We start from the raw sequence: 23,653 nt of genomic DNA, 5'->3' as shown, positions 1-23,653 counted from the left end.
GTTGAAGCCATCCCAGTCACCCTCCCCCCTCCACCAGGACACCAGCAGGGAAGGGGGCTGTCAAGGCTCTGTTTAGCCCTGAGGGGACCGGGTGGGTAGATGAAGTTTTAGGATTCTCCTCTTCCCAACAGCAGGAGGTTGTTTCAATTTTTGCCTTATTTTTTAGGATTGTTCTGAGTATCATGTGTACAAGGAGGAGGAAAAGGAACAGGGTTGGGCAAGGGCAGGCAGTTTGGAAGGAAAAGATTTCTAGATGGCAGGGAAGCCCCTGGCCTTTCCCCAGTGGGGCCCACCCCAAGCCAAGCTTGCCTCTGCAGCGGCTTTCCTGAAGTTCCCTTCCTCTCCTTCTTTCTTCTACCCTCCCCCCTTCAGATCTGGAATCTGGGTCTCCCTGCCTCCTTCTCCCCCCCTCCTCCTCTCTCCCTTCTCTGAGATCAGAGGCTCCATTGTGCAAGATGCTGGGTCTATGGGAAGGAGTGACACACAGGCGGAGAATTCCCTGTGGCTCGGTGTGTTTGTGAGGAGAGGGAAGTGTGGGGTAGGTCAGGGCCAGTTAGTCCCTCCAGACAGCATGGAACTGTTTCTAAACCCTGAAGTGAATATGTCACTTTCATTTCTTCTTAAACTCATTGCTCATTCATCCATCCACTTGATCTATTCAAGAGAGTTTTATTGAGCTCCTTTTGTTGTATCAGTGAGCCGAGCACTACAGATATAGAGATAAGAAAAACTGCCAGTTGGGGGTGGGGGGAACAGAAGGCATAAATGACCCCCAATACATAGGACTTGGCAGAAGAGGCTCTAAAGGCTGGGAAGGAGGCTCAGGTCTTGGGGCTCATAGAGCTGCCCCTGCTTTAGCTGTTCTGACTTATATCACATCAGGGTTGCTGATATAAGATTTTATTTAAACATAAGATTTTATTGCCCATGTGACTTTAAAAAAATTGAAAATCTGAGCTTCAACTCAGCTTGTCCAGAGCAAAGGAGGTATGCTTTGGGCAAGGTAGGGACTTAGTGGGAGCACCGACCTCCAGCTGAGCCGACGCGCGACAGTGAGTGGTCACGTTTCTGAAGGCTTCTCAGGGGAGGTTGGGAAGACTGGAGTGGGCGTTGCACCCAATTGAATCTGGAAGGCCTCAGTGCCTATCCTGGCTCCACCCTTCAGCCCTGAGTGAACCCCAACAATTCACCACATCTCTGAGCCTCAGTTCTCTTATCCATAAAGGAGGGGTGATCACGTTACCTATTTTACTTATTTGAAAGTGTTTTTCAGGTTGTAAATCACTAAATAGATATCAAGGTGACGGGAAGCTTTGTTTGTAGGTTTTGAACAGGAGACTGACAGATCTGAATGAAGTTTTGAAAGATAATTCTATGACCCTGTGCAGAGGGAACTGGAGGAGGGAGAGGGTAAAAAGCAGGGACACCAGTCAGAGGTAACAGCAGTCAAACATGAGAGGAGGCAGTGAGAACAGAGGAGATGAGCAAAGAGACGTGTGGGGCTCCTGGGCTTCCCGGCTTGTCAAGCAGAGCAGCCAGGCAAAGATGGCTCTTGGACGTCAAGCGTGGGCTCCTGAGGAAATGCTGATGCCTATACTGGAGAGAGGGAGCAGCAGCTGCTGGTTATGAGAGCTGGGGAAGGATGGGAATTCACTTCCGGACAGGTTGGTGCGATGTGCCAATAGGGACACTCAGGTGCAGGGTCCAGCGGGCTTGTGGGAAGGGCCAAGGACACAACTTGAGCTCCATCTGAGTCATCTCAACTGAGGTCTGGTAGGATGAGATCACTCAGAAGAGTAGCTGCAAGAAAGCAGGGCTGTGCCTATAGCATCAGGGAGGGGGAGAAGCCCAAGTGCGGAGCAGGCTAGCAGGTATTTCAGGAAAAAAGCTTCTGGGGGGTTCAGACCTGGAGAGTAGCTTGAATGGTCTGAGGGGGCAATGGTAAGATTTGGTGACAAGAAGGAGGAGGAGTGGGGTAGAAGTACCATCTCACAGGTTAACACTGGCACAGGCAGGGAAATAAGGGGTGTAGGTGCAGATGAGGCTTTGAAAGAGTTTTGCAGGGAAGAGAATAAAAGATGGACTGCCAGCTGCAGGAGAGTAGCTTCAAAGAGAACTTGGTTTCACATGGGGAGACCTGAGCATGCTCATAGCCGGAGGGAGGGAAGCAGTGGCAAGGAAGAGATGAATCAGAAACTGAGAAGACACCCTACTTGTCAAACTCCTGAGTGATTAATGACTTAGGACTGCTGGGCATGAGGTTCTAGATACTCAGAAACCTGGAAGCACTAATGCTCCAAGGCCCTCTCTCCCACTGCCAGTGAATCTTGAGGGGAAACACCCAGGCCTTCCGCCCCAGCCCAGTCTCTCTGCAAAGCTCCTCCACTCTTCCACCCCACCCGCCCCTGACAGGAGGCCAGCAGTTTGCCTGGCCCTGTTGCACATCAGTTAAACAATCAGTCTTCTCCCAGCACCAGCTCCTCTTCATCTGGGCCCATGGCAAAGCCTTCACTCCTGACCCCAGCCCACACAGTACTGGCTATGAATTTCTTGACTTCTCTGGTCCTTGAATGCAGCCAAAAAGGTGCCTCTGGGCAATCCATCTGCCAGGCTGGAAGATGTGGTGTTGAAACTTCCATGTACTAGACTCATTAGCGCTCACACCTCCCTGCACAGCCTATCCTGGCCAGAATATTCACGCCCACCTACCTGGACTCCTCAAACATCACCTCTAAGGATGCAAGAAGGCAATGGCACCCTATTTCAGTACTCTTGCCTGGAAAATCCCATAGACGGAGGAGCCTGGTAGGCTGCAGTCCATGGAGTCGCTAAGAGTCGGACACGACTAAGCAATTTCACTTTCACTTTTCACTTTCACGCATTGGAGAAGGAAATGGCAACCCACTCCAGTGTTCTTGCCTGGAGAATCCCAGGGATGGGGGAGCCTGGTGGGCTGACGTCTATGGGGTCGCACAGATTTGGACACGACTGAAGTGACTTAGCAGCAAGGATGCAAGGCAAGGATTCTCTGCTTTCCCTCCCCTCAGTGGGCAGAAAGGAAGATCAAGACTGGGGAATTATGTGACTTTTGTTGGAGATTAAGCAGACTGGTATCCAGATTCCCTGAAGCCTCCCTTACTCCTCACTCATCAAACAGTGCTCTTGTCCCCTCAAGAAAGGAATATGCCCACTACCTTCTGCATGTTCTGAGGGAGAGAAGAAGGCCATAAAGACTGGGGCAAAGAGGAAGGAAGGATAAAACTAGAGTTGCCAGGTTAACTTTAGGAACAGTTAAATTTTTTGACAGCTTTCAGTTTAGTCAGTCAGTTCAGTCTCTCAGTCGTGTCTGACTCTTTGCGACCCCATGAATCGCAGCACACCAGGCCTCCCTGTCCATCACCAGCTCCCAGAGTTTACTCAGACTCATGCCCATCGAGTGGGTGATGCCATCCAGCCATCTCATCCTCTGTCATCCCCTTCTCCTCCTGCCCCCAATCCCTCCCAGCATCAGGGTCTTTTCCAATGAGTCAACTCTTCGCATGAGGTGGCCAAAGTATTGGAGTTTCAGCTTTAATGAGATAATTTACATACCATAAAGTTCCCCATATAAAGTGTACAATTCAATGGGTTTCAGTGTATTTACAGAATTGTGCAACCTTTACTAACCTGGCAGTTCAGCTGGTAAAGAATCCGCCTGCAGTGCGGGAGACCTGGGTTCAATCCCTGGGTTGGGAAGATTCCCCTGAAGAAGAAGGGAAAGGCTACCCACTCCAGTATTCTGGCCTGGAAAATCCCATGGACTGTATAGTTCATGGGATCACAAAGAGTTGGACATGACTGAGCAACTTTCACCTTACCATAATTTAATTTTAGAACATTTTTCTTACTCCCCCCAAAACTTGAAACCCTTTAGCAGTCACTCCTTAACCCCTCCCCATCCCTACTCAGCTCTAGGTAAACATTAATCTACTTCTGGTCTCTATGGATTTTTCTGTTTTGGACATTTTTTATAAATGGAATCAAACAATATGCAGTCCTTTGTTACTGGCTTCTTTCACTTAGCAAAACGTTTTTAAAGTCTGTCTGCATTGTACAGTGTTTTATCCCTTTATATGGCTGAATGATATTCTGTTGTGTGGGTGTCTCACATTTTGTTTATCCATTCTTCAGTTGATGTTCATTTGGGTTGTTTCTATTTTCAGACTACTTTGAATAATGCCAATATGAACATACGTGTATTGATACTAGTTTTTGTGTAAATATATATCTTCATTTGTTTTGAGTCTATCCAGAGAGAAGGAAAAGTAGAACCATGTGCCTGACCCTTTCTCACATTTATTTCCACATATCATCATGCTGCCTGTCTGGAAGGCTATTGTATGATCCCATTTAACAGATTAAAATACCGAGGCTCAGATGGAGGCCTGAAAGCACCAAATGCTGGAGCTGAAATATGAACCCAGTCTAGGGTTCTTTCCAACACAGCACAGTGAATACCTCTCAGATAGTCAGCAATGACTCTCCAAGAACTTTGAAACACGTGAATTTTGAAAAGCAACATAAAGTGAAGAGTCAGTCTAAACTCCTAATTAGGTGCTGGCTGGTGGAATGGCCCCTCTCCTCCTATGGGACCCTGGGAGCCTGTAAGAGAGCCTTCCACACACAGGTTTTCCTACTGATTTGTCTGACTGAAGCCCTGCCCAGCAGGGATGGAACCAGAGTCAAAACACTAAGCATGCACTCCATCACACTGAGGAGAAAACATTCCCAGGAAATAATTCTGGGGAAAGAATGGACAGGAGACCTTTTTCTGACTTCAGCTCATTCTCTCAGCTCCAGTTTTATCCTAAAGCTAATTCCCTGATCTTAAGCAGAATCCTAATATTCTATTCAAATCTGCCTTGACTATCTATCCTGAGTCTAAGACACTTTCACCAAAGAACCCTGGGTGTGTGAAAAGACTCTGCACTAAGTACATTTTCTGAAGTCAGGATGTATGGAGAGATAGGCTGTGGCCTGGGTTCCCGGGCCCTTCAGTGAGCCCACCCAAAAGTTCCAAATTCCAGGCCAGGAGAACAAACAGGAGCTTGCCAGAGGCATCTAGCTATACATAAGAGCCATCTACTCTATCCAGCTGATCAGATGGAGCGGGAGACACAGTGGAACCCTCCAGTTGCTGGATTTTTCTATTTCAATCACTGCCCCTGACCAAGGGTTAAAGAGATTCCATCTAGGGCTTAAAATTACTCCTGGTGAATAATAGAGCTCAAGAAACATTTTTTAAATGCTGAATTTTCAGCATAATATAGTAATTGTATAAGAACACAACAATAGGAAAAAGTCTACCAATGCTTTATTATTTAGAACTCTCTTAACTCTCACAGCATTGCTGAGGAAGTAAGCATATTTCCCCTTTTTTCAAAGCAGAAAACTGTGGCTCAGGGCAGCCTGCGGATCTGCTCAGAGAAGGGATTCAGATCCAGAAGGAGCTGCCCAGCTCAGCCCTGTTGCCTGGGGCTCAGGGTCCCCCTGCTGGCAGCCCAAAGCCTGGGTGTTGGTTGAGGAGTTGTGGAAGGCCAGCTTCCACTCAGCAGAGGCTTCCTCGCTGGGCCTGCTCTGAGCTAGGGTTCCTAAGGCTGGGAGGAGGCTCAAGGCTAGGGGGACGATTGAATGCACTATAAAAGGCTTCAGGTGGGATGCTCCAGGGTAAAACAGATCAGACCTGTGGGAGACAGCCTGTGTCTAGTCCCTCCTCTCTGCAGGCTTTGACCAGGATCTCCTCTGGAGAGCCCACCCAGAGGGAATGAAGAGACTGCTCTCCTTTATTTTTCTTTCTCCAGGCAGAGCCGTTTAAAGCAGCCCCAAAAGATGGGATGGTTCCTACTTAGCAAAATCTCTATAGAGGAGGATTTTCTAGCTTCTTTTAATTTCCCACCCCACCTCATCCAGCAGCTGTCAGTTCCAATGGTGAGCAAGGCTAGCTTAGATGCATCCACCTCTTATTTCTTCTGGAAATGTGGGTCTGCTGGCTTTCTGCTGGATATTTTGTTAATTCAATCCTCCTCAAGGGTTATGAGTTTATCTGTAATGTTTAAAAAATTTGGCATCAAATTTCACTTCTGTCCCTTCTTAGTGTCTGACCTTGAGCACATTACTTAACCAAGAAGCTTGATTTTTCTCACCTATAAAATAGGCCTTACTTTCATAATGGGCTGTTGGATGATTCAGTTATATATCATAAAATCAATAGCACTATGCATATAGTGACTTCAGTAAATATTATAAATAATAACTATTATTTTCATAATTGTTTTACCTTTCTTATTTTGTCACTCTACTTAAGAGGAATGGGGTGAGGGGTACAGTAGACAGGTAGGAGTTCTGTAAAGAAAAGTGTGGAGAGCCCAGTCATGTGCTTGAAATGTCCGCGATCCAGCCACCTCCTTGTTCTCCGACCCCTTGTCTGCCAGGGGTGGGGTGGCAGCTGCTCCATCCACCTGCCCAGGCCCTGATCCAGCCAAGGGAATGGCTGCTGCTGGAATGGCCCAAATGTCCTGGGTTTAGAGCTAGGTAGAGGACAGCTGAAGATGGGGGAGAAGGGTGAAGGGGCAGATAAGGAACACTCTTATCTCTCATTATGTCCACCTACCCTGGAACTTTGTAAGCTTTCCCGGTCAGCCTGGGACCTCCGACCACAAGCCTGCTCCACCCTGGGGGTAGGACCGGAGGAGTTCCCCCTCTTTCCCTCCCTTGTTCTCTGCCCTCTCACACCTCCTCCCCCATGGCTAAACCCACTCACCCTACTCCCACGCCCCTGCTCCCTCCCCTTCCCATGTGCTGCTCAGCTGTCACTGGCCCTAAGCTAGGCACTCTGCCTGCCTGTACCCCTTATGAATCGCCACCATTCACATGCTGGCTCCAGAGTCTCCATCTGTCTCACTGGGTCTGGACAGTAGGCTATGTGGCCTCATCTGTTGTCCTCCATCTGGGATCCAGGGCAAGAGACTAAACTTCACAATCCCCAACTTTCACCTGCCAGGATTGAGGTAGGGAGCACTGGCTGAAAGGCAGAGTCTGAGTCAGGGGCACCCTCATCTCCTGGAAGAGCAGGCCTGATTCTTCTCTATCCTAGACCCACCAGCACTGACCGAAACAAACTGCAAATGCAGTGTGGAAAAAAGCAAGAAGCCTACTCTTCTCAAAAGGATATTTGTGTATTTAATAGCATTCTTTTATTACATTTCATTTATTTGTAGCCAGGACCTGAATCAGGGGTTTCAGTGTACAATGTAAACAGAAAGACACACAGTGGCAATATTTTTTAAATTAATTTTTTTGTTATATAAGCAATATATAAATGTTCTTTCCTTGAACAGAAAGATGAAACCATTCCATTTCAGATTCAAACTCCCTTTGATCAGTCTCCTAAATTCAGACTATTTCCCCTCAACACAGAGGTAATCACTGTTACCAGCTTGATTATATATTTGCCTAGTATATACATAGAAAATATATAATTCTGTCACGTGGACTTGGATTTTGCTGTCATTTTTTCCATAAATTGTAAACCACAAATATTTCACAACTAAATTCACTAAAAAAAGATCTTATCTAAATCAGTACATATAGATTTACATCATGATATTTTGTAATGCCAAATGATACTCCTAGAATAGACATATTATGGTTCATCTAGCCACCTCCTTGTTGACAGACATCCAGGTTCTGTCAGTTTCTCTCATTATAAACATTGTGTTCTGTCACATGCTTGAGCCTTCTCCAATCTTGTCCTGCCTGGTCCTATGTTCCTACCCCTTGTGAAGGGGAAAATTTATCATCTATATTGTTTTAAGGGTGCAAAAATAGTAAAAGTGTCCTTAAGAACTCTTTATAACACATTTTTAGTAATTTAAAAATCCTGGGTCCCAATATGATGATTTCTACATCCAGTTGGGATCAAATTACTGCTCTAGGAAAGAGAGTGCACCCAAGGAGTAGAAGGAGATGGAAAAGAAAATGAAGAGAGTAGAAAGGGAAAGAAAGGGAACAGGAAAGAGAAAGAAAAGAAAGATGTAGAATAACATATGTACAACAGCACTCTCTGCAACAGAGAAAAACTGGAAATGTCTAGCAGAAAAGAAACAAGTAAAACTTGTCATATATATTCACCAGAATATTATGTAGCATTAAAATAATAATTATGAAGGCTGTGATGAAAAAGCTTCTGATATTAAGTTAAAAAGTAATCTATAGGACATTTCACCCCAAAACAATGAATTTCACCTTTTTCTCAAGTGCACACAGAACTTTCTTCAGGATAGATCACATCCTGGGCCATAAATCTAGACTTGGTAAATTCAAAAAAATTGAAATCATTCCAAGCATCTTTTCTGATAACAATGTGGTAAGATTTGATGTCAACTACAGGAAAAAAAAAACTATTAAAAATACAAACTTAAGGAGGCTAAACAACATGCTTCTGAATAACCAACAAATCACAGAAGAAATAAAAAGAAATCAAAATATGCATAGAAATGAATGAAAATGAAAACACAACAACCCAAAACCTATGGGATTCAGTAAAAGCAGTGCTAAGGTGAAGGTTCATAACAATACAACCTTACCTCAAGAAATAAGAGAAAAATCAAATAAATCAAGTAAACCTAACTTTACACTTAAAGCAACTATAAAAAGAAGAAATGATGAACCTTAGGGTTAGTAGAAGGAAAGAAATAATAAAAATTAGGGCAGAGATAAATGAAAAAGAAACAAAGGAGACCATAGAAAAAATCAACAAAGCTAAAAGCTGGTTCTTTGAGAAGATAAATAAAATAGACAAACCATGAGCCAGACTCATCAAGAAACAAAGGGAGAAGAATCAAATCAACAAAATTAGAAATGAAAATGGAGAAATCACAACAGACAACATAGAAATAAAAGGATCATAAGAGACTACTATCAGCAACTATATGCCAATAAAATGGACAACTTGGAAGAAATAGACAAATTCTTAGAAAAGTATAACTTTCCAAAACTGAACCAGGAAGAAATAGAAAATCTTAACAGACCCATCACAAGCATGGAAATCGAAACTATAATCAGAAATCTTCCAACAAACAAAAGGCCAGGACCAGACGGCTTCACAGCTGAATTCTACCAAAAATTTAGAGAAGAGCTAACACCTATTCTATTCAAACTCTTCCAGAAAATTGCAGAGGAAGGTAAACTTCTAAACTCATTCTATGAGGCCACCATCACCCTAATACCAAAACCAGACAAAGATACCACAAACAGAAATCCCTTGCATTCCTATACACTAACAATGAGAAAACAGAAAGAGAAATTAAGGAAACAATTCCGTTCACCATTGCGATGAAAAGAATAAAATACTAAGGAATAAATCTACCTAAAGAAACAAAAGACCTGTATATAAAAAGCGATAAAACACTGATGAATGAAATCAAAGATGACAAATCAAATAAATGGAGACAGATACCATGTTCATGGATCGGAAGAATCAATATAGTGAGAATGAGTATACTACCTAAAGCAATTTATAGATTCAATGCAATCCTTATCAAGTTACCAATAGTATTTTTCACAGAACTAGAACAAATAATTTCACAATTTGTATGGAAATACAAAAAACCTCAAATAGCCAAAGCAATCTTGAGAAAGAAGAATGGAACTGGAGGAATCAACCCGCCTGGCTTTAGACTATACTACAAAGCTACAGTCATCAAGACAGTATGGTACTGGCATAAAGACAGAAATATAGATCAATGGAACACAATAGAAAGCCCAGAGATAAATCCACGCACCTATGGACAGCTTATCTTTGACAAAGGAGGCAAGAATATACAGTGGAGAAAAGACAATCTCTTTAACAATTGGTGCTGGGAAAACTGGTCAACCACTTGTAAAAGAATGAGACTAGAACACTTTCTAACACCATACACAAAAATCAACTCCAAATGGATTGAAGATCTAAACATAAGGCCAGAAACTATAAAACTCCTAGAGGAAAACATAGGCAAAACACTCTCCTACATAAATCACAGCAGGATCCTCTATGACCCACCCCCCAGAGTAATGGAAATAAAAGCAAAAATAAACAAATGGGACCTAATTAAACTTAGATGCTTTTGCACAAGGAAGGAAACTATAAGCAAGGTGAAAAGACAGCCTTCAGAATGGGAGAAAATAAGAGCAAATGAAGCAACTGACAAAGAATTAATCTCAAAAATATACAAGCACCTCATGCAGCTCAATTCCAGAAAAATAAACGACCCAATCAAAAAATGGGCCATAGAACTAAACAGACATTTCTCCAAGGAAGACATACCGATGGCTAGGAAGCACATGAAAAGATGCTCAACATCACTCACTATCAGAGAAATGCAAATCAAAACCACAATGAAGTACCATCTCACTCTGGTCAGAATGGCTTCTATCAAAATGTCTATAAACAATAAATGCTGGAGAGGGTGTGGAGAAAAGGGAACCCTCTTACACTGTTGGTGGGAATGCAAACTAGTACAGCCACTATGGAGAACAGTGTGGAGTTTCCTTAAAAAACTGGAACTAGCACTGTCATATGACCCAGCAATCCCACTGCTGGGTGCACACACCCAGGAACCAGAATTGAAAGAGACACTTGTACCCCAGTGTTCATCACAGCACTGTTTACAATGGCCAGGACATGGAAGCAACCTGGATGTCCATCGGCAGAAGAATAGATAAGAAAGCTGTGGTACATATACACAATGGAATATTACTCAGCTATTAAAAAGAATGCATTTGAATCAGTTGTCATGAGGTGGATGAAACTGAAGCCTATTATACAGAGTGAAGTAAGCCAGAAAGAAAAACACCAATACAGTATACTAATGCATATGTATGGAATTTAGAAAGATGGTAACAATAACCCCAATATGCGAGACTTCAAAAGAGACAGAGATGTCAAGAACAGTCTTTTGGACTCTGTGGGAGAGGACAAGGGCGGGATGATATGGGAGAATGGCATTGAAACATGTAAATTATCATATGTGAAACGAATCGCCAGTCCAGGTTCAATGCATGATACAGGGTGCTCAGGGCTGGTGCACTGGGATGACCCAGAGGGATGGGATGGGGAGGGAGGTGGGAGGGGGTTCAGGATGGGGAACACATGTACACCCATGGTGGGTTCATGTCAATGTATGGCAAAACAAATACAATATTGTAAAGTGAAATAAATAAATAAATATAACTGCAAAAGAAAAGAAAAGAAAAGAAAAACACCAATACAGTATATTAACACATGTATATGGAATTTAGAAAGATGGTAATGATGCGAGACAGCAAAAGAGACACATGTAAAGCACAGACTTTTGGACTCTTTGGGAGAAGGTGAGGGTGGCATGATTTGAGAGAATAGCACTGAATCATGTACATTACCATTTGTGAAATAGATCAACCAGTCCAGGTTCGATCAATGCATGAGACAGGGTGCTCAGAGCTGGTGCACTGGGAAGACCCTGAGGGATGGGATGGGGAAGGAGGTGAGAGGGGTGTTCAGGATGGGGAACACATGTACACCCATGACTGATTCATGTCAATGTATGGTAAAAGCCACTACAATATTGTAAAGTAATCAGCCTCCAATTAAAATAAATAAATTTTTTAAAAAGCTAAAAAATAAATTATAAAATTAAAACTACATTGTAATAACAACCATGCAAAATGATGCAGATGTATAAAGATGGAAAGGGAATACCGACAAATAAAACAATTTGATTTGTCATAGTAACAGAATTGTGGGTATACTATTGTTATTGCTTACTTACATTAATATTGTCATAATATTGTTTTGTGCAATATTTAATGTTAAATAACAACAAAAAGAAGAAAGGAAAGGAAAATAAATAAAATTAAAATGGTGAAGAAGAGAGGGAGAGAAGGGCATGGAAGATGAAATAAGAAAGGAGAAGAGAGGTGAGGAGGGAGAGATCGGAGTCATGTTTTGAGGGCTGGGCCATCTTTAGCCATAGAAGCAATGTCAGCGATAGTGTTAACTCAGGTTCTTCCAGGCTTCTTGGACTGAAAACAGTTTCCACTGTACACAGATGTTTACCTTCCACCCTATTGCCTTCAATAATTTTTAAAGCCAGTGAAAAAGTTAGGGATACTAAGCACAGGATTTTAAAGAACTCAGATTCTAGTGTCTAGAGAGCGATGAGGGCACAGGTGTGTAAGCAAATATTATAGCCAGTCAACAAAAGCTCAAATAGAGGTCTGATACTCTGTAGGTGGAGGTTGTAGTGTCCCAGAAGGTTTCACAAGCAAGGGATATTTGAGATGCATTTCAAAGAATAGGCAGGAGATTATCATACAGAGAAAAGGGGGCAGCATTCTAGGCAGAAGGCACAAGTGCAAAGGCACCAGGGCGTAAACACACACACACACACACACACACACACACACTATCATTCAGTATAGCTAAACATAGGGTTTGGGAGAAAAATAGGTAAGAGATGAGGCCTTGAATTTATTTTAAGGGCAATGAGAAGCATTAAAACATTGAATCAAAGCAACAGCATACTCTAATATGTGCTTTATAAGATAACCACTGAGGCAATGAGGAAATGGGGTGGCGGTAGGACAAAGTGGAGAGAAGGAACATAAATTAGGACATTATTTTAAGAGTTCTGATAAGAAAGAGTAAGACCCTAAACTGGGGCAATTAATGGGATAAGGGTAGAGGAATTAACTCATGAAATTTTTATGTAGAAATAATAAAACTTTATTCATTACTTCATTCAGTGAACAACTTTTGAGCACCTGCTAACAGTTCAGTCATGTCCAACTCTGTGACCCCCATGGACTGCAGCACACCAGGCCTCCCTGTCCATCACCAACTCCCAGAGTTTACCCAAACTCATGTCCATTAAGTTGGTGATGCCATCCAACCATCTCATCCTCCGTCAGCCCCTTCTCCTCCCGCCTTCGATCTTTCCCAGCATCAGGGTCTTTTCAGATGAGTCGGTTCTTTGCATCAGGTGGCCAAAGTATTGGAGTTTCAGCTTCAGCATCAGTACTCCCAATGAACATTCAGGACTGATTTCCTTTAGGATGGACTAGATGGATCTTCTTACAATCCAAGGGACTCTCAAGAGTCTTCTCCACAGTTCAAAAGCATCAATTCTTTGGTGCTCAGCTTTCTTTATAGTCCAACTCTCATGTCCATACATGCCTACTGGAAAAACCATAGCTTTGACTAGATGAATCTTTGTTGGCAAAGTAATGTCTCTGCTTTTTAATAAGCTGCCTAGGTTGCTTAAAACTTTTCATCCAAGGAGCAAGTGTCTTTTAATTTCATGGCTGCAGTCACCATCTGCAGTGATTTTGGAGCCCTCCAAAATAAAGTCTGTCACTGTTTCCCCATCTATTTGCTATGAACTGATGTGACCAGATGCCATGATCTTAGTTCTGAATGTTGAGTTTTTCGTCAGTTTTTTCACTCTCCTCTTTCACTTTCTTTTTTTTTTCCCCCATTTATTTTTATTAGTTGGAGGCTAATTACTTTACAATATTGTAGTGGTTTTTTTCATACATTGACATGAATCAGCCATGGATTTACATGTATTCCCCCTCCCGATCCCCCCTCCCGCCTCCCTCTCCATCCGATTCCTCTGGGTCTTCCCAGTGCACCAGGCCTGAGCACTTGTCTCATATATCCAGCCTGGGCTGGTGATCTGTTTCACCCTAGATAATATACATGGTTCGATGCTGTTCTCTCGAAACATCCCACTCTTGCCTTCTCCCACAGAGTCCAAAAGTCTGTTCTGTATATCTGTGTCTCTTTTTCTGTTTTGCATATAGGGTTATCATTACCATCTTTCTAAATTCCATATATATGTGTTAGTATACTGTAATTCATTTGAATCAGTTCTAATGAGATGGATGAAACTGGAGCCCATTATACAGAGTGAAGTAAGCCAGAAAGATAAAGTCCTCTTTCACTTTCATGGAGAGGCTTTTTAGTTCTTCTTCACTTTCTGTCATAAAGGTGGTATCATCTGCATAGCTGAGGTTATTGATATTTCTCCTGGCAATCTTGTTTCCAGCTTATGCTTCATCCAGTCATAATGCTCCAACTATCATACAATTGTGCTTATTCACATGCTAGCAAGGTTATGCTCATAATCTTTCAAACTAGACTTTCAGCAATACATGAATTGAGAACTTCCAGATGTACAAGCTGGGTTTAGAAAAGGAAACCAGAGATCAAATTTCATTAATTGGATAATGGAGAAAGCAAGGGTATTCCAGAAAAACCATCTACTTCTGCTTCATTGGCTACACTGAAGCCTTTGTGTGGATCACAGCAAGCTGTACAAAATTCTTAAAGAGACTGGGAATACCAGACCACTGACCTGTCTTTTAAGAAACCTGTATGTGGGTCAAGAGGCAACAGTTAGAACCTGACATGAAACAACTGACTGGTTCAAAACTGGGAAAGGGGTACAACAAGCTGTATATTGTCACCCTGCTTATTTCACTTATATACAGAGTACATCATGTGAAATGACAGACTGGATGACTCACAAGCTGTAGTCAAGCTTGCTGGGAGAAATATCAACAACCTCAGATATGCAGATGATACCACTCTAATGGCAGAAAGTGAAGAGGAACTAAAGAGTCTCTTGAGAGGGTGAAAGAGGAAATAAAAAATCTGGCTTAAAATTCAACATTCAAAAAACAGATCATGGCACCCAGTCCCTTCACTTCATGGCAAGTAGATGGGGAAAAAGTGGAAACAGTGACAGATTTTCTTTTCTTGGGCTCCAAAATCACTGCAAATCATCTATTCTGCTTTACTATGTCAAAGCCTTTGACTGTGTGGATCACAACAAACTGTGGAAAATTCTTAAAGAGATGGAAATACCAGACCACTTGACCTGCCTCCTGAGAAATATGTATGCAGGTCAAGAAGCAACAGTTAGAACCAGACGTGGAACAACAGACTGGTTCCAAAAACGGAAAGAAGTATGTCAAGGCTGTATATTGTTACCCTGGTTATTTAACTTACATGCAGAGTACATCATGTGAAATGCCAGGCTGGATGAAGCACAGGCTGGAATCAAGATTGCCAGGAGAAATATCAATAACCCCAGATATGCAGATGACACCACCCTTATGGCAGAAAGTGAAGAAGAACTAAAGAGCCTCTTGATGAAAGTGAAAGAGGAGAGTGAAAAACACTGGCTTAAAACTCAACATTCAGAAACTAAGATCATGGCATCTGGTCACATCAGTTCATAGCAAATAGATGGGGAAACAGTGGAAACAGTGACAGACTTTATTTTGGAGGGCTCCAAAATCACTGCAGATGGTGACTGCAGCCATGAAATTAAAAGACACTTGCTCCTTGGATGAAAAGTTTTAAGCAACCTAGGCAGCTTATTAAAAAGCAGAGACATTACTTTGCCAACAAAGATTCATCTAGTCAAAGCTATGGTTTTTCCAGTAGTCATGTATGGACGTGAGAGTTGGACTATAAAGAAAGCTGAGCACCAAAGAATTGATGCTTTTGAACTGTGGAGAGGACTCTTGAGAGTCCCTTGGATTGTAAGAAGATCCATCTAGTCCATCCTAAAGGAAATCAGTCCTGAATGTTCATTGGGAGTACTGATGCTGAAGCTGAAACTCCAATACTTTGGCCACCTGATGCAAAGAACCGACTCATCTGAAAAGACCCTGATGCTGGGAAAGATCGAAGGCGGGAGGAGAAGGGGCTGACGGAGGATGAGATGGTTGGATGGCATCACCGACTTAATGGACATGAGTTTGGGTAAACTCTGGGAGTTGGTGATGGACAGGGAGGCCTGGTGTGCTGCGGTCTGTGGGGTCACAAAGAGTCGGACACGGCTGAGTGAATGAACTGAAAATCACTGCGGATCGTGACTGTGCTGTACTAAGTTGCTTCGGTTGTGTCTGCCTGTTTGGGACCCTGTGGAGTGTAGCCCACCAGGCTTCTCTGTTCATGGGATTCTCCAGGCAAGAATACTGGAATGGGTTGCCATGCCCTCCTCCAGGAGACCTTCCTGACTCAGGGATTGAACCTGCATCTCCTTCACTGGCACTAGCACCACTTTACCACTAGCACCACCTGGGAAGCCCCATGGCAGTGTCTACAGCCATGAAATTTAAAAACTCTTGCTTCTTAGAAGAAAAGCTGTGACATACCTAGACAATATATTAAAAAGCAGAGACATCACCTTGACGAGAAAAGTCCATATAGTCAAAGCTATTATTTCCTCCAGTAGTCATGCATGGATATGAGAGTTAGACCATAAAGAAGGCTGAGCACCAAAAAACTGGTGCTTTCAAATTGTGGTGCTGGAGAAGACTCCTGAGAGTCCCTTGGACTGCAGGGAGATCAAATCAGTCAATCCTAAAATAAATAAACCCTGATACTCATTGGAAAGACTGATGCTAAAGCTGAAGCTCCAAATACTTTGGTCATCTGACTCATTGGAAAAGACCCTGATGGTGGGAAAGACTGAAGGCAAAAGAAAGGGCAGAGGGTCAAATGGTTAGCATCACTGACTCAATGAACGTGAATTTCAGCAAACTCTGGAAGATAGTGGAGGTCAGAGGAGCCTGGCACATTGCAGGTCACGGGATCACAAAAAGTCAGACCCAACTTAGCAATTGAACAAGTCAGTCAATGATCAAATAGAGTGTCTGTCTTAGGAGAGAAAGTTGGACAGGTAGACAGCTGGTTACAGATCAGTGAGGGAGAAGCCTTGAGAGACAAGGAATAAATGGGATATGAGAAGGGAGGGAGGAGAGTTCTAGGATAACTTCCCGGTTTCCATCTCAGATGTTGAGTGGATCCAGTGGCTAATATGAGGAGCACAGGGTAAGGGTGTGTCTGGAAGCACACAATCATTTTGATTTGGGTCTCTCACTTCTTTTGCCTCCATCTCCTTGAGAAAGGCCAGTTGTGGCTTAGGGAGCCTGTTGTTGCCTTCCCAATTATATGAATTTATGGAAGGCACCTAGAAAAGTTCCTGTCACACAGTAAGTGCCCAATAAATGCTAAATGAAGAAAACAAGTAAGAAATGCAGAGACTTAAAGCAAGATTCATATATACCAAGCTGCCTCTGTTCCTAAGATTAAGATCAGTGTGTGGCCCACTGACTCTGAAAGGCAGTATACCAGAAATTTCTGACAGAACTAAACCTCAGCCTCCCAAAAGCAGGTTATTAAAGAGAGTGTGAATATAAACATGCAAAAATAGAGCTCACTGTTTGTAGCCTGGTCTCCTACAAAGAAAAGTATAGATGGGGCAGAGGGATCTCAGCAGTTTATTCCCATCAAAAGGCATTTGCATTGCATCATTTGTTTGAAGAATGTGTACTGTGAACTTTGAAAATCACCTCATTGCTTGATACCATGGAGGAAGTCACCAAAGTTGTTAATTTTCTTTGTTTTTGTGCTTTTATTATTGTTGGTTTACTGAAATTTTAGAAGATGAAACATAGTATGGAAATATTATTTATATCGATGTTGTTGGGTAGTGAAGTCATGGGAAATTTGCTTGGTTTACTGAACTGCTTCTTGGTTTACTGAACTGCTTCTTCACCACAGGGAATTAAAAAGCTTTGAAGGACTCAGCTCTTCAGACCTCAGGCAACTCATGTCTCTGTATGTGACAAGACTTGTAAACATTCTGATCCTGAAAGTGAAACTCTGCTGATGTATTGGATGGAGGAAGTACTCATGTCGAGCTGAAGCTGGATGTGTGGACTAAGTGACTGACCACTGGAACCTGCTTTCATTTCTTACTGCTTCAGTACTCTGAGCACAATGAAATCTTTACCAGCTGAGCCACAAGGGAAACCCAATGAAATCACCAACAATAAAGAAGTGCAGTGCTATCTGATGGACATAAAATCACAATTCAGGAGACATTCTCAGATTTTTATATGAATGGTATGAATTTTGGTATGAATTTTGTTATGTTATATATATATGTATATATATGTTATATATATGTTATATATGTTACATATATGTATATATATGTATGTACACATGTATACATATACATATATATATGTATATATATACACACACATATATACATATATATGAGACCTCCTTTTAAATTTGTATAGAGAAGGGGAAAAAAATCTAACACTTGTTTGTTTCCTCCGGCCACTTAAGAGAGAAATAAAAAATGTCTGACACTTGCAGCCTATTTCCTCTCTTTGGAGACCCCTGGCCTTCCTGCCTGTTACCCTCTCATATATATCTACATTACCATTTTGAAATTAATATCTATTGAGTGCTTATGTGTTCCAGGCAGTAATCTAGGTGTTTTACATGTACTAATTCATTCAAGCCTCACAACAAACCTATGAGATAATTTCTAGCATTGTTCTCAATTCACAAATATTACAATGGAGACACTGTAAGGTTAAGAAGAAAGATTTTTAAGTAGGGGAATCCAGACTCTAACTCTGGCAGTCTGACTTCTGTGCTCTTAACCACTCTGTGCAAACTTGAAGATGTATCTAAATCACCAAGCATCAACCCTATCAGTGGGACTTCATTTCCATGGAACTGATTATAGTGAAAGTTAATCATACTCACCAAGAAAATCAATTTTCCTAGAATTATAGAAAACACTGGATAAATTCCAGAACTTAAAATATCCTACTATGTGGTCTGACTTAGCAGTACTTGAGTGCGTTTTCTTTTTCTCAAGAAACCATTGAGGTCAGTGCCAAGAACCCTCACTAGTGAGAAAATCTGGATCCTGTGTTGAGATATGACCTGTTGGAGCACCCTCCACAACTCCATTTGTTATATACCTGTCCTCATGGACTTCATCAATCCTCTTAAAATCAACCCACATTTAGCATAGGCCTATAAGAGTGCACTTTGTATAAATTATTAATCTAACTGCTTTTATATTGCTTTTGTGTTGTGTTAAATTGTTCAGTCAGCTTCACTGTTGTTGTAATCTTTTAAGTTATGGACTTCATGTTCTAAAGTATAGCATAGTAGTTTAGTGATTGATCCTCTCATTAAAGAAAACTAAAAATACTGGACAAAATAATTGAAAACTCTTTTTAAATGAACCAATAGATCGGGGAAAAATTACAGGTAAATTCGGAAGCCTTAAAATCATGTAAAAGCCAGAAAGATAAACCTGCACTAATGTCAGCATTTATAATGAGTTTCAATTTTCACATATCTTGCAAGACACAGAGGGTTTGTTAAAGGTAAAGAGACTAATAGGAGTCTACACTCCCAGAATAAATCCATAAACCTAGAGCCCAAAGGCTACAATTCATTACAAGGGTAAATTAAAAATAAATCCGTGTCATGCCCAGCTGCATTAAATCTGGCACTAAATAGAGAGAAGAAAAGCATTTCTTCTGAGAATCAGTAACCACCAGCTAAATCTTGTGCAGATTTGTGGCCCACAATTCACACTATCTTAGGGGTTCAAAAAATCTAAAGCCAAATGTTTATTTTTTGTATGATCCTGAGCTAGCAATGTCCTCAGGTGCTTGGCAGTAGCAAATAGAAAACATCCCAGAGGAAAGCAATTTCAATCCAAGCATCAGAGCATTCCCACAGATACAGGTTTAAGAAACATGAGCTTACCAAAAAAATCACAAAACACAAGGAAACAAGACACCATGAGTGAGGTCACATAAGGGAAAAAGTAGAGGGCATATGGTGGTTCACAATCTAGGGCAACTTTGTCCTCCAAGAGACATTGTTGGTTGTCACAGCTAGGAGGGGAATGTGTATGCTCTTGACATCTAATGTGCAGCGGCCAGTTGCTGTCAAACACCCTCTAATGTGCAGGACAACCTTCTACAATAAAGTCTTCTCTGGCTCAAGATGTCAATAGTGCTAACATTGAGAAAACCTGATAGAGCAGAATCGTGCCTACAAGGCTTCTAGTTTGGATCTGAAAAAACATATATAACATGTATAAGCTTAAGGAAAATTAAAATATCCAAAAATAGCAAAGGAATATATTATCAAGCAGATTTGAAGAGCCAAATAAAATTTTTCTAAATGAATTAAATAAAACAATTGAACTAAAAAATTCAATGGAACAAACATTTTGAAAAATAGCCTGGAATTATCTAGTAAAATTAAAGATATACATAATCTGTGACCCAACAATTCCACTCCTAGTACGAAGCCTTGAGAAATTCATGCACATGTGTTTCAATATACATAAACAATAATGTTCATAGCAGCATTGTTGAAAACAGTGCCTCCGTAAAAAAGGGAAAAAACTAATCCAGATATCCATCAAAAGCAGAATAAAAAGTGTAATATTTTCATGAACTGTACTGCCTCAAAACATGGAAAATAAGTGAACCACAGGTACAAACATGGATTAATTTTCAAATATTATGTTGAATAAAAGATGTAAGACCCCAAATACAGAGCATTACATTAAAACAGACAAACAAAAATGGATATAGCTGGTAAAACTGTAAAGAAAAGCAAAGAAATTATTAAAGTCAGAGTGATGATTTTCTCTGGTGGGGGAAGTGGTGGTTGAGGATCAGGAACAGAGACACAAATTCTGGACTTTGGTAAAGTTCCATTTCTAGAGTGATTACTTAGTATTTGTTTCATAATTAATTGTTAAACTGTGAAAGTGAAAGTGTTAGTCCCTCAGTCATGTCCAACTCTTTGTGGCCCCATGAACTGTAGCCCTTCAGGTTCCTCTGTCTATGGGATTCTCCAGGAAAGAACACCTGGAGTGGGTTGTCATTTCCTTCTCCATTTATATTTTTGTACCTTTCTGAATTGTGTTACATTTTCTCAATTAAAAAAAACTTTTGAAAAAGACACTAAACATCAGCTTAGGAAAAGCTGAAGTGAGATTTACAATATTGGAAGACAGATCTAAAGAAACTCTTCAGAACACAGTTCAGAGAGACAAAGAGATAAAAAGTAGGAGAGAAAGATTGAACTGGAATTCTAAAGACTGAGACAAACAGGGGCAGTATTCGAAGAGCTAAAGGCTTAAAATTTCTCAGAACTGAAGAACAAATAACTGACAAAATTGGGAAGCCCAGCTAATCACAAGCAGTTTAAATAAAAATTACATACAATTATAACATATATTGATAATTTCATAATGTATAAATTTTTAAAAAATGGGTCCACATAGCTCTGGGTACTTGGCCCAGCTTCTGTCAAAATGTCTCCTGTTCATGAATTTCTGTGCAAGCCCGGCGTGAAGGGTAATCACACTACACCTTTAAGTACAGACAGGTCAGTCAAAGCATAGAACAACTCTGACGCTGAGTAGAATGCTTTGAACATTGAAACAGCCATCAAGAGCAAAGGTATGGATGAGGTTACCATCATCCACATTTTGACCAAAGGCAGCAATGAAAAGAGACAGGATATTGCCTACCAGAGAAGGACAAGAAAGAAACTTACATCAGCACTGCAGTCAGCCTTGTCCAGCCACCTAAAGATGGTGATTTGAGAACTGTTGAAAACACTTGCTCAGTATTATGCTTCTGATTTGAAAGGGGCTGGGGTGCAATGAGGACTCCCTGAGATTATTTGCTCAAGGACCAACCAGAAGCTACAGAAAATTAACAGAGTCTACAAGGAAATGTATAAAATTGATCCGGAGAAGGACATTATTTCTGAAACATCTGGTGACTTCTGCAAGTAGTCAGTTGCCCCTGTAAAGGGTAGAAGAGGAGACGATGGCTCTGTCATTATGTACTAACTGACCAAGATACCTTCAGTCTCTATTGTACTAAAGAGAAGAGGAGAGAACTGATGCTCTGAATGGATAAACATCATTACCAAGCAGAGTGTGTGTCACCTCCAGAAAGTACTTGAAAGGTACAAGAGTTATGTCCCTTAGAGATTTATAAACATATTAGGGAGCATAAAGAAAGAGGTCAAAGGAGACTGGGAAGATGTTTTCCTAAACCTGGCCCAGAGTATTTATAATAAATTACTGTATTTTGCCGTATATGACTCCCTGAAGAGCAAGCCCTCATTATAAGGGCTTGATTAGAACCATGGTCTCCCACAATTACAAGCTGCCGTACTACTACATCCAGCAAGACACCAAGAGTGACTACCAGAAAGTGCTCTATACCTGTGTATCTCATGACTTAAGCATGAGATAGCATGAGCATCCAGAAGTGGTGTTCCTATGCTTCCAGCTAACAGTCCTAGAAAATCAGCTTGCCACAAACTGCCCCTTGTGCCCTTTCCCTGTGAGGATGATGTTAGTATTGCTCCCTGAGACCCCAACCTTATTTTAGTTGCTCAAGCATTTCCTGCCTTTCCTGTCTAGTCTTCCCTTTTATCCAAAAAAAAAACAAAGAACATTCCAAGGAGTTGGAAGTGCAATCTCTGATGTGAAACACTTTGCTTCTTGTGTACTATGTCATAATGTCATAAACAGATGGATAAAATAAATTTTTATTTTTAAAACTTAAAAATATTAAAATTAAAGAGAAAAGATATTAAAAGCAGTCAGCAAGAAAAAATATATAACCTTCAAGTAAATGATACCTAGACTGACTCCTTTTTTCATCAACAGTGAAAGTTAGAGGAAAGTACAATAATATTCTTTAATGTGATAAAGAAAAATAAATCTATTATATTATCACATGTATGAAAATAACATCCATGAATGATAAAAACATTAAATAACTCATGGAATAAAGACATTTTAAATTGAAGTTAAAAATATTTAGAAAGGCTTACAGACAAAACATTACATGTCAAACTTGTGAAATATAATTAGAGTGGCACTTTAAAGAAAAATTATAGTCTTAAATGCCTATATTAGAAAATAAATCAGAAGGGGGATCAATATGGGTAGAGGTGCAAGATGTGGAGCTTACCTCCTGCCACAAATACATCAAAAATACATCTATGTGTGGAACGATTCTCATAAAACATCTACTGAACACTGGTAGAAGACCTCAGACTTCTGAAAGAGCAAGAAAATCTCCATGGAACCAGGTATGACAAAAGAAAAAAAGGAGAGAAAGAGAGAAAGGAATCAGGATAGGACCTGTGCTCTTGGGAGGGAGCTGTGAAAGAAAAACGTTCCTGCACCCTGGGGAAGTCCCCTCACTGGTGGGAACACCAGCCAGGATGGAAGGGGAGCTTCAGAGACTTGGAGGAGAGCACAACAACTGGTTTGTGTAAGGCAAAACAGAGAGAGACTTGCCCAGATGTTCAATACCATCACCATGCACTCCCCAGTCTGAGATGCTTGTCTGCCAGGGAGGGCAGGGACTGAGTGCCAAAGCTGGGGCTTCAGAGATCAGACATGGGGAGACAACTGGGATTGACTGCACAGAGACAGCCCGAATGGGCAGGAGAGGGGTGTGGTTACAACCAAGGGCATATGCAGAAGAAACGTGGGCCAGCCAGAGACACAAGGTACCATTATTGAGGGGTTGTGCTGGGAAGGGGCAGGATCACTACAGAAACTTCTTTCCCTTCTGCATGCTCTCAGGCAACAGGACAGAAGCTCTCAGGGTGAGCGTGAGCCTCCATTGCCACAGTGCATTCCAGAAGTGGGTGCAAGCCACCCCCACCGCCGAGAGAACCAGGAGCGAG

The 23,653-nt window shown here is 41.5% G+C and overlaps 1 protein-coding gene and 1 pseudogene across 2 annotated transcripts in view; one reads left to right on the top strand and one right to left on the bottom strand.

The window, feature by feature from the left end:
- The window catches only part of ADORA1 (adenosine A1 receptor), a 134,510-nt gene that overhangs the window by 51,986 nt on the left and 58,871 nt on the right, over positions 1–23,653 (bottom strand). The gene's annotated exons all lie outside the window — the stretch shown is intronic.
- Positions 21,231–22,200, top strand: LOC133069507 (annexin A2-like; annotated as a pseudogene).

This window comes from Dama dama, chromosome 14 (genome assembly GCF_033118175.1).
Source record: "Dama dama isolate Ldn47 chromosome 14, ASM3311817v1, whole genome shotgun sequence".
NCBI classification, from domain to species: domain Eukaryota; kingdom Metazoa; phylum Chordata; class Mammalia; order Artiodactyla; family Cervidae; genus Dama; species Dama dama.
This window is presented reverse-complemented; position numbering and strand designations above follow the sequence as displayed.